We start from the raw sequence: 12,379 nt of genomic DNA on the forward strand, positions 1-12,379 counted from the left end.
AGCTTTGAGCTAAATCCTCAACTCATTATCATAGTGCAGCAGAATTGCCAGTATTCCGGTCTTCCACAGGAAGAACCTACTGAGTTTCTGGCACAGTTCTTACAAATTGCTGACACAGTACATGATAAAGAGGTGGATCAGGATGTCTACAGACTATTACTGTTTCCATTTGCTGTAAAAGATCAAGCTAAAAGGTGGTTGAATAACCAACCTACAGCAAGCATAAAGACATGGAAACAGTTATCAGACAAATTCCTGAATCATTTTTACCCTTCAAAGAGGATGACACAGCTAAGGCTGGACATCCAAGGCTTTAAACAAGAGGATAATGAATCCCTTTATAATGCCTGGGAGAGGTATAGAGGCATGCTTAGAAAATGCCCCTCTGAAATGTTTTCAGAATGGGTGCAGTTAGACATCTTCTACTATGGGCTTACAGAAAAAGCTCAGATGTCTTTAGACCACTCAGCTGGTGGATCTATACACATGAGGAAGACAATTGAAGAAGCTCAAGAGCTTATAGACACTGTTGCTAGAAACCAATATTTGTACTCTAGCAATGAGTTCTCTCCAGAAAAGGAAGTCATGGCAGTAGTCACTGACTCTAATCCTCAAGAACAGATAATTGAGCTTAATCAACAATTACTCCTGATGACAGAATAGTTAGCAGAATTCAAGGAGATGCTCTATGAAACTAAAGTTGCTAACAAGAGCATAGAACTACAGTTGAATCAGGAAAAACAGCAAATATCTAAACAGATAACAGAGGAGTGTCAAGCAGTTCAACTAAGGAGTGGGAAGACACTGAATGCCACTGCTCAGAATAAAAAGCCAAACAGGGAACAATTGACAGAGGATAACCAAACCACTATTCAAAATCCCTCTGAGGACAGTAAGAGCCCAGAGAGGAATGTTATTGGCGTTCAAACGCCAGAAAGGGAAGGAAAGTTGGCATTAAACGCCCATTCCTTGCCCAGTTCTGGCGTTCAAACGCCAGAAAAGGGAGAGAAGTTGGCGTTTAACGCCCAATCTTCACCCATTCCTGGCGTTTAAATGCCAAGGGAAGATCAGACACCTGAGAGTGCTGACAGTAATCTCTCTAAAAAGGCTTCTTCAACCACTTCTGTAAGGAATAAACCTGCAGCATCTAAGGTTGAAGAATATCAAGCCAAGATGCCTTATCCTCAGAAACTCCGCAAAGCGGAACAGGATAAGCAATTTGCCCGCTTTGCAGACTACCTAAGGACTCTTGAAATAAAGATTCCGTTTGCAGAGGCACTTGAGCAAATACCTTCTTATGCTAAGTTCATGAAGGAAATCTTAAGTCATAAGAAGGATTGGAGAGAAACTGAAAAAGTGTTTCTCACTGAAGAATGCAGTGCAGTCATTTTGAAAAGCTTACCAGAAAAGCTTCAAGATCCTGGAAGCTTTCTGATACCATGCACATTAGAAGGCGCTTGCACCAAGACAGCCCTATGTGATCTTGGAGCAAGCATCAATCTAATACCTGCATCCACTATCAGAAAGCTTGGGTTGACTGGAGAAGTCAAACCAACCAGGATATGCCTCCAACTTGCTGATGGCTCCATTAAACATCCATCAGGCATAATAGAGGATATGATTGTCAAGGTTGGGCCATTCACCTTTCCAACTGACTTTGTGGTGCTGGAAATGGAGGAGCACAAGAGTGCAACTCTCATTCTAGGAAGACCTTTCCTAGCAACTGGACGAACTCTCATTGATGTACAAAAAGGGGAAGTAACCTTGAGAGTCAATGAGGATGAGTTCAAGTTAAATGCTGTAAAAGCTATGCAGCATCCAGACACACCACATGACTGCATGGGCGCTGACATTATTGACTCTCTGGTAGAAGAGATCAATATGGCTGAAAGCCTAGAATCAGAGCTTGAGGACATCTTCAAAGATGCTCAACCTGATCAAGAAGAACTAGAGGAAGCAAAGGAATTTTCAAAAATTCCTCAGGAGGAGGATAAACCTCCCAAACCTGAACTCAAACCACTACCACCATCCCTGAAATATGCATTTCTGGGAGAGGGTGAAACTTTTCCAGTGATTATAAGCTCTGCTTTAAATCCACAGGAAGAGGAAGCACTGATTCAAGTGCTGAGGACACACAAGACAGCTCTTGGGTGGTCCATAAGTGATCTTAAGGGCATTAGCCCAGCTAGATGCATGCACAAGATCCTGTTGGAGGATAATGCCAAACCAGTGGTCCAACCACAGAGGAGGCTAAATCCAGCCATGAAGGAGGTGGTGCAGAAAGAGGTCACTAAATTACTAGAGGCTGGGATTATTTATCCTATTTCCGATAGCCCCTGGGTGAGCCCTGTCCAAGTTGTCCCCAAAAAGGGAGGCATGACAGTGGTTCATAATGAAAAAAATGAACTGGTTTCTACAAGAACAGTCACAGGGTGGCGTATGTGTATTGACTACAGAAGGCTCAATACAGCCACCAGAAAGGATAATTTTCCTTTACCATTCATAGACCAAATGCTAGAAAGACTAGCTGGTCATGATTATTACTGCTTTTTGGATGGCTATTCAGGCTACAACCAAATTGCAGTAGATCCTCAGGACCAAGAGAAAACAGCATTCACTTGCCCTTCTGGCGTGTTTGCCTATAGGAGGATGCCTTTTGGTCTGTGCAATGCACCTGCAACCTTTCAGAGGTGCATGCTCTCTATCTTCTCAGATATGGTAGAGAAATTTCTGGAAGTCTTCATGGACGACTTTTCAGTATATGGAGACTCATTCAGCTCTTGTCTTAATCACCTAGCACTTGTCTTGAAAAGGTGCCAAGAGACTAACCTGGTTTTAAACTGGGAGAAATGTCACTTTATGGTGACTGAAGGAATTGTCCTTGGGCACAAAATTTCAAGCAAGGGAATAGAGGTGGATAAGGCAAAGGTAGATGTAATTGAAAAATTACCACCACCTGCCAATGTTAAGGCAATCAGAAGCTTTCTGGGGCATGCAGGATTCTACAGAAGGTTTATAAAGGATTTTTCAAAAATTGCAAAACCTTTAAGTAACCTGCTAGCTGCTGACACACCATTTGTGTTTGACACACAGTGTCTGCAGGCATTTGAGACCCTGAAAGATAAGCTGGTCACAGCACCAGTCATCTCTGCACCAGATTAGACATTGCCATTTGAATTAATGTGTGATGCCAGTGATCATGCCATTGGTGTAGTGTTGGGACAGAGGCATAACAAACTTCTGCATGTCATTTATTATGCTAGCCGTGTTCTAAATGATGCACAGAAGAATTACACAACCACAGAAAAAGAATTACTTGCAGTGGTCTATGCCATTGACAAGTTTAGATCTTATCTAGTAGGATCCAAAGTGATTGTGTACACTGACCATGCTGCTCTTAAATACTTACTCACAAAGCAGGATTCAAAACCCAGGTTAATAAGATGGGTGTTGCTTCTGCAAGAGTTTGATATAGAAATAAGAGACAGAAAAGGGACAGAGAACCAAGTAGCTGATCATCTGTCCCGAATAGAACCAGTAGCTGGGGCGTCCCTCCCTTCTACTGAGATCTCTGAGACCTTCCCAGATGAGCAACTCTTTGCCATTCAGGAAGCTCCTTGGTTTGCAGATATTGCAAATTATAAAGCTGTGAGGTTCATACCCCAGGAGTACAGCAAGGTGCAAAGAAAGAAATTAGTTTCGGATGCCAAGTACTACCTCTGGGATGAACCATATCTCTTTAAGAGATGTGCAGACGGAGTAATCCGCAGATGTGTACCCAGAGAAGAGGCACAAAAGATCCTATGGCATTGCCATGGATCACAGTATGGAGGGCATTTTGGAAGTGAGCGAACAGCCGCTAAAGTCCTCCAATGTGGTTTCTACTGGCCTACTCTCTATAAAGATTCCCGAGAGTTTGTGCGTAACTGTGACAGTTGCCAAAGAGCTGGTAACCTGCCTCACGGATATGCCATGCCTCAACAAGGGATATTAGAGATAGAATTGTTTGATGTATGGGGAATTGACTTCATGGGTCCATTCCCACCATCATACTCAAACACTTACATTCTGGTGGCAGTGGACTACGTATCTAAGTGGGTAGAAGCAATTGCTACACCCACTAATGATACCAAGACCGTGCTAAAATTCCTCCAGAAACATCTTCAGCAGGTTTGGTGTTCCCAGAGTACTAATCAGTGATGGGGGCACTCATTTCTGCAATAAACAACTATACTCTGCTATGGTTAGATATGGAATCAGCCATAAAGTGGCAACTCCGTATCATCCACAGACAATGGGCAAGCTGAATCTCTAACAGAGAGCTAAAAAGAATCCTAGAACGGACTGTAATAGCCCGAAGAAAGGATTGGGCAAAGAGCTTGGATGATGCTCTGTGGGCATACAGAACAGCATTCAAGACTCCTATAGGACCTCTCCATACCAATTGGTGTATGGGAAGGCCTGTCATCTGCCCGTGGAACTGGAACATAAAGCCTACTGGGCAACCAGGTTCCTAAACATGGACGCACAGTTAGCTGGTGAAAAGATTGCTCCAGCTAAATGAGCTAGAGGAGTTCAGACTCAATGCCTTTGAAAATGCAAAAATTTATAAGGAAAAGGCAAAGAAATGGCATGACAAGAAGTTGTCAACCAGAGTCTTTGAGCCAGGACAAAAAGTTCTGCTCTTCAACTCTAGGCTCAAATTGTTTCCAGGAAAACTCAAATCCCGATGGAGGGGTCCGTATGTGATTACAGGAGTTTTCACCATATGGATATGTTGAACTTCAGGATATTGATTCTGACAAAAAAGTTCATTGTTAATGGACAGAGAATCAAGCATTATCTTGAAGGCAATTTTGAGCAGAAATGCTCAAACTGAGACTTGAGTGATTCTCAGTGAAGGTCCAGCTAAAGACAGTAAAGAAGCGCTTGCTGGGAGGCAACCCAGTCATTAGGGGTTATATGAATTGTTCTTACAGAGGCTAGTATCAAAAATGAAGGAATTCACAGAGTTACAGAAGGACTCAGCTCAAAAAGCAGAGAAAATGAGCTTACTGGCGAAAAAACGCCAGTAAGGGGCATTTTGGGCGTTAAACGCCAGAATGGGTACCATTCTGGGCGTTTAACGCCAGGAATGGTGCCATTTTGGGCGTTAAACGCCAGAATGGGCACCATTCTGGGCGTTTAACGCCAGGTGTGCAGCATCCTGGGCGTTTTGGAAAAACGCCCAGTGACAAAGGAATTCTGGCGTTTAACGCCAGCCAGGGCACCTGGCTGGGCGTTAAACGCCCAAAAGGGGCATCAAATGGGCGTTAAACGCCCAGAATGGACCACAATTTCGTTTTCAACTCAAATTTTTTCAAACTTTCCTTTTCTCACCCATACTTTTCTACAAAATCACACTTCAACCTTTCATCATTCACTTTCAAATCTTCACAAATCAAAACCATTCTTCAAATCTATCTCAAATTAATCCCAAATCTTCTTCAAAAACTCGCCCTTTTCTCAAATCCTTTCCATATCTTCTCAAATTTTCTTTCAAATTCTTATTTTTTTTCGAAATCTCTTCTCCCCCTCCCTTATAAATACACGTTTGTTCCCCCTCATTCCACCACACCATTCGAATTTCCTCTTCCTCTCTCTCTCTTCTCTTCTTTTTTTTGCTTGAGGACAAGCAAACCTCTAAGTTTGGTGTGCTTTTTCGTAATCACTAAGCCAAGATTCATCAAGATCATGGCTCCTAAGGGAAAACAAACCAATTTAAGAGGAAGGAAAGAGAATAATCCAAAGAATCTTTGGAATCAAGAGAAGTTCTTAACCAAAGAACATGAAGACCATTATCACAAGATAATGGGGCTGAGGTCAGTGATCCCGGAAGTGAAGTTTGATCTGAAAGAAGATGAATATCCGGGGATCCAAGAGCAAATTCGAAACAGAGGATGGGAAGTTCTAACCAATCCTGAGATAAAGGTTGGAAGGAACATGGTTCAGGAATTCTACTCAAATCTGTGGCTAACAGATAAGCGAGAATGACTGGAACTGCTTACCATACCTACAGAACCATGGTCAGAGGGAAGTTATGTACTTCCATCTGGACAAAATAAGAGAAATCTTCAAGTTACCTCAACTGCAAGATGATCCTGATTCCTTCAATAGGAGGATGGTGAGAGCAGATAAAGGGTTAGATCAAGTTCTAGAGGACATATGCCTCCCTGGGACTAAATGGATAACCAATTCTAAAGGTGCCCCAAACCAACTCAAGAGGGGAGACCTCAAACCAATTGCAAGAGGTTGGCTAGACTTTATTGGGCGTTCCATATTGCCCACTAGCAACCGTTCTGAGGTCACCATCAAGAGAGCAGTGATGATTCATTGCATTATGCTTGGAAAAGAAGTGGAGGTCCATCATGTGATTGCTTGTGAGATCTACACAATTGCAAATAAGAATTCCACTGAAGCCAAACTGGCTTACCCAAGCTTGATCTCCTTGCTCTGTAAAGAGGCTGGGGTGAAGATGGGAGTAGATGAGTTCATACCCATTGAACACCCAATCACCAAGAAGTCAATGGAAGGACAAATGCAAGACAACTCTATCAAAAGGAGGGCGCAGGAGTTCCTCCCTAAATTCCTGAAATTGGCTACTGGGCCAGCCTAGAAGCATCTATCACCAAGTTGCAAGAAACTATGGAGCAACTGAAGGAAGAACAGCAGAATCAGAACTGCATGCTCTGCAAATTGCTGAAGGAACAAGAGAAGCAGGGGCGTGAACTCCAAGAGATGAAACGCCAAAAGCTCTCCTCAAGCTGAGGGAGCATCCACTCTCAAAATCAAGGTTGTTGAGTCATAACTCTGTGAAAACCTCTATCATTAGGAGTCTATTTTTGCGTTTTCCTTTTGTTTCCTATTCCTATTTTTATTTTTATTTTTTGTCTCATCTTATATCTATATTTGAGTCTTGTTCTTAATTCATAGTTAATAAAATTTATGCCTTAAAGTTATGAATATCCTATGAATCCATCACATCTCTTAAATGAAAAATGCTTTAATCACAAAAGAACAAGAAGTACAGGATTTCGAAATTTATCCTTGAAACTAGTTGAATTAGTTTGATGTGGTGACAATACTTTTTGCTTTCTGAATGAATGCTTGAACAGTGCATATGTCTTTTGAATTTGTTGTTTTAAGAATGTTAAAATTGTTGGCTCTTGAAAGAATGATGGAAAAGGAGAACTGTTATTGAGGATCTGAAAAATCATTAAAGTGATTCTTGAAGCAAGAAAAAGCAGTGAAAAAAAAGAAAAAAAATAAAGTTGTGAACCAAGGCAAAAGGAGTGTGCTTAAGAACCCTGGACACCTCTAATTGGGGACTCTAGCAAAGCTGAGTCACAATCTAAAAAGGTTCACCCAATTATGTGTCTGTGGCATGTATGTATCCGGTGGTAATACTGGAAGACAGAGTGCTTTGGGCCACAGCCAAGACTCATACACTAGCTATGTTCAAGAATCAATATACTTAACTAGGAGAATCAATAACACTATCTGAGTTCTGAGTTCTTATAGATGCCAATCATTCTGAACTTCAAGGGATAGAGTGAGATGCCAAAACTGTTCGGAGGCAAAAAGCTACTAGTCCCGCTCATCTAATTGGAGCTATGTTTCCTTGATATTTTGAAGTCTATAGTATATTCTCTTCTTTTTATCCTATTTTGATTTTCAGTTGCTTGGGGACAAGCAACAATTTAAGTTTGGTGTTGTGATGAGCGGATAATTTATACACTTTTTGGCATTATTTTTAGTATGTTTTAGTATGATCTAGTTAGTTTTAGTATTTTTATTAGTTTTTAGTTAAAATTCACTTTTCTGGACTTTACTATGAGTTTGTGTGTTTTTCTGTGATTTCAGGTATTTTCTGGCTGAAATTGAGGGTCCTGAGCAAAATCTGATTCAGAGACTGAAAAGGACTGCAGATGCTGTTGGATTCTGACCTCCTTGCACTCGAAGTGGATTTTCTGGAGCTACAGAAGCCCAATTGGCGCGCTCTCAACGGCGTTGGAAAGTAGACATCCTGGGCTTTCCAGAAATATATGATAGTCCATACTTTGCCCAAGATTTGATGGCCCAAACCGGCGTGGCAAATCAGCCTCAAAAATTCCAGCGTTTAACGCTGGAACTGGCATAAAACTTGGAGTTAAACGCCCAAACTGGCATGAAAGCTGGCGTTTAACTCCAGAAAAGGTCTCTACACGAAAATGCTTCATTGTTCAGCCCAAGCACACACCAAGTGGGCCCGGAAGTGGATTTTTCTGTCATTACTCATTTCTGTAATACCTTAGGTTACTAGTTCACTTAATAGGATCTTTTGACATTGTAACTGTACCTGATGACACTTTACACGTTTTCTTTGTGTACCTTCCACAGCATGAGTCTCTAAACCCCATGGTTGGGGGTGAGGAGCTCTGCTGTGTCTTGATGGATTAATGCAATTACTGCTGTTTCTTATTCACTCATGCTTGCTTCCATTCTAAGATATCACTTGTTCTTAACCCGGATGAATGTGATGATCCGTGACACTCATCATATTCTCAACTATGAATGTGTGCCTGACAACCACCTCCGTTCTACCTTAGATTGAGTAGATATCTCTTGGATTCCTTAACCAGAATCTTCGTGGTATAAGCTAGAACTGATGGCGGCATTCAAGAGAATCCGGAAGGTCTAAACCTTGTCTGTGGTATTCTGAGTAGGATTCAATGATTGAATGACTGTGACGTGCTTCAAACTCCTAGCATGCGGGGCGTTAGTGACAGACGCAAAAGAATCGATGGATTCTATTCCGGCCTGACCGAGAACCGACAGCTGATTAGCCATGCTGTGACAGAGCATAGGAACATTTTCACTGAGAGGATGGGAGGTAGCCACTAACAACGGTGAAACCCTACATACAGCTTGCCATGGAAGGAGCCTTGCGTGTTTGATGAAGAAGACAGTAGGAAAGCAGAGATTCAGAAGATGGAGCATCTCCAAAACCCCAACCTATTCTCCATTACTGCAATACAAGTAACCATTTCATGTTCTTTTGCTTTTTATAATCAATCCTGATAATTTCTGATATCCTGACTAAGGTTTACAAGATAACCATAGCTTGCTTCAAGCCGACAATCTCCGTGGGATCGACCCTTGCTCACGCAAGGTATTACTTGGACGACCCAGTGCACTTGCTGGTTAGTTGTGCGGGATTGCAAAAGTGTGATTGCAATTTCGTGCACCACCCAGCAGTTTCTATATCAGCAGAATTAATCTGACAAAACGGACTCAATAATACAGAGGATGGCTTCGACAGCCTTGTAGCACTACTCTCTCTAATTGCCCGATCTCTCTGTTTATTCATCTCACTGAATAGTATCCGGGAAGCATACTCCACTCTATAGTGGTCCACCTCCTCCTACAATTAAAAAGTATATTCTGTTTAAACAGCAATATTAATTCAGTAAAGTAATACAGAGTTATATAGTTCTAAAGACAGTTACCTGTGGCCAATTATTCCATTCATACTTCCCCTTTTTGATGTTTTCCAGCTCAATTAACTCAAGCCACTTCATAACGTAGATAGCGCAGTCATAGCTGAAAACGAAGAAAATAAATTACAAATCTCATTTAGGAAAGTTTAATGTTCAGAGTCACAAATTTATACCTTGTTTTTTGGCCTGATATTTTAACATATGATGCTTTAATTTTCTTCTCGTTCTCCCCTTTCTGCAGAGGTTCTCCGCCGGCATATGTTATCAATCTTGAAAATACATATCCCTTAAATACCAAAACAAATCAGAAAATACACCCGAATGAATGGACAAGATACACCAACTGAATGGACAATATACACCCAACACAACTAACGAAATAGACCTATCTATTAAAGTAAAGAAGACAGAGGCAACTTACAGTGAATTTATTAATGTCCTTTCTCTCATCGCTTGGAGCTTTTTTGTGTAGCGGGTCAAGTATTTGACATTTCTGCTTTGTTGTATTTATCAGCCATAACCACCAATGCCCGAGTGGCAAACAGGAGCAAAATCTGAAGGATTGCCACATTTCAATAGTGTGTTATTTTATTTGGCATATAAGTAAATAAGCGTACTAACAAATTTAGCAAATGAAAACTTACATATGGATGTGAAGTTAATTTTTTTCTATCTATGAAGGGAATGAAACTCGGGTAGGCTTCCACCCTGAATTCCTTTTTCGTTTTTGGTGATATGAATTCCCCCTTTGGGTGATCCGAAAGTGCCATGCTCTGCAAGAATTGCGAAACAAGAAATGAAATACTGAAAATACACAACTTACACCCAATCGAACCTAAAAAATACACCCAAATCAATACAGAAAATACACCCAAAGTTCGTAGAAGTAACACTTACCACAATATCGGGGGGGGGGGGGACAGTATATTTGTTCTTGAAACCTCTTTTCATTTTTCTGGTTTAGGATGAGGCAGATGGCAGATACAATCTAGAAATATATGCCAAAATCAATTTTACATTAATAAACATTGCAGTTGACTTTGGTGTAAAAACATTAATGTTAGTCTAATATTACCTGAGATTCTATATCACTTTTTGCCTGGAGGGATGCAAGGTGCATTCTCATCAAAATGTATTCTCCTTGGCCAATCAGAGTGCACATCTCTTCATACTCGTTAGTATTGCCATCTGCGTCTTCCTTCAGTCTCGTCCCCCAGATGTAGCACTTTTGTTTCATATCATCTAGAATTTGATTTATTCCCCCAGGAGTTTCAAACTTTGCAGAACTTTCTCCCACAGTCTCCATCTGAATTTGTGGACTTTTGTCTTTTCCCTTCGCCGCATTGCTTGCTAATTTTTGGACCAAATTGTCTAATTGTTCTAGCATACTTGCAGTTTCTGGAGATTTTTCCCTTTCTGTCTCCTGCGTTGACGTCCCCTCCTGGCTTGAATCAGTTAATCTAAGGCTGAATGATGGCATCCCTGGATCTGTTTTAGGAACATAGGTTGTTGTCCGTGCCATCATCAACAGGGCAGCAGCGTCTTCTGCGGCTGGATGACTGCGTCATGATGTATAAGAATAAGAGTAAGAATAAGAATATACGGATGATAAGCAAAGATTGATTTTAGTCTGATGAACTTACATTTTAGTTGGAGCTGGGGGAAGCGTGGGTGTGGTTTCTTGAAGTTGTTTGGGGGATTCAGGAGTGCTGCACAGTTACACAAAATTAATCATGGGGTAAAAAAAATTGATCAGGAACAATATACACCCAAACTGTTAGCAAATATACACCCAAACCCTAAACAAATATACACCCAATACTATTTCTTACGTTTCTCTAGTCCCTTCAATCCGTAACATAGGGGTTGGTTCGAAATCTGTGTCAGTGGTTGTTTGGGATGCTGGAACAAAAACCTGGATCGGGACTCTAAACAAGAAGAAAAATGAAAGGTTAACAACGTATTTGAAAATAATAAGGTTATAAGGTTGAAATATTCTTGGGAAAACTCACATTGCAAGCGCTTCCGACGGTGTTTGTTCCTTCACAACCATCATATTCGAATCAGTCGGACTCAACCTAAAATACACCCAAAGAAGGTCAAAAAATACACCCGAACAATTCAAAAAGAAGACAGGCTTTGTTTTTTGAGAACTTACATACTTGCAGTTTTTGCTTTTTTTTGCTGCCTTTTTTTTCTTGAATAAAATAATAAAGGGCTTTTTTTTCTAAAAAAAATATATACAGAATTAGAAGTAGAAGGTATTAGAAGAACAAAAGTAACGGTTATTTGAAAGAGAAATTACATGCTCTGTGACGGCTGGTTTACACTACTCTGTTCTGTGCGTCCTTGAGAGGAAGGATCATCACTTCCCAAGTTTACAGCCGGTAGTCTAAACAGATTTCATGTTATTCAGACAAAATAAGATACAGGTATAAAATACACCCAAATGAATGCACAAGATACAACTAACCGAATGGACAATATACACCCAACAAAACAAACGAAATATCCCAACTTAGTAAACAACATACACCCAACTTGATCCACAAAATACACCCAAATTGTTTCACAAAATACATCCAAATCATGATAACAAGATTTTATTAAATAATAAAGCTTCTTACGTTTCAGAGGACACATAGCGACCTTCTGTCGATCGCAGGTCAGCTTGGTTCTCCCTGCGAAATAAGATACAATTATTAGCAAACAAAAGACACCAAAATCTCAAATACACAGCCCAGCAAGACATACCCCTCTGCAGCAGATTTATCAACGTTTTCCCTTAGCCATTCATCGAGTTTGTCACTTGATATTTCATATCTCTCACTACATTCATAAAATAAGATGTTAACAAAAAT

This window comes from Arachis stenosperma, chromosome 6, assembly GCF_014773155.1.
Source record: "Arachis stenosperma cultivar V10309 chromosome 6, arast.V10309.gnm1.PFL2, whole genome shotgun sequence".
NCBI classification, from domain to species: Eukaryota; Viridiplantae; Streptophyta; class Magnoliopsida; order Fabales; family Fabaceae; genus Arachis; species Arachis stenosperma.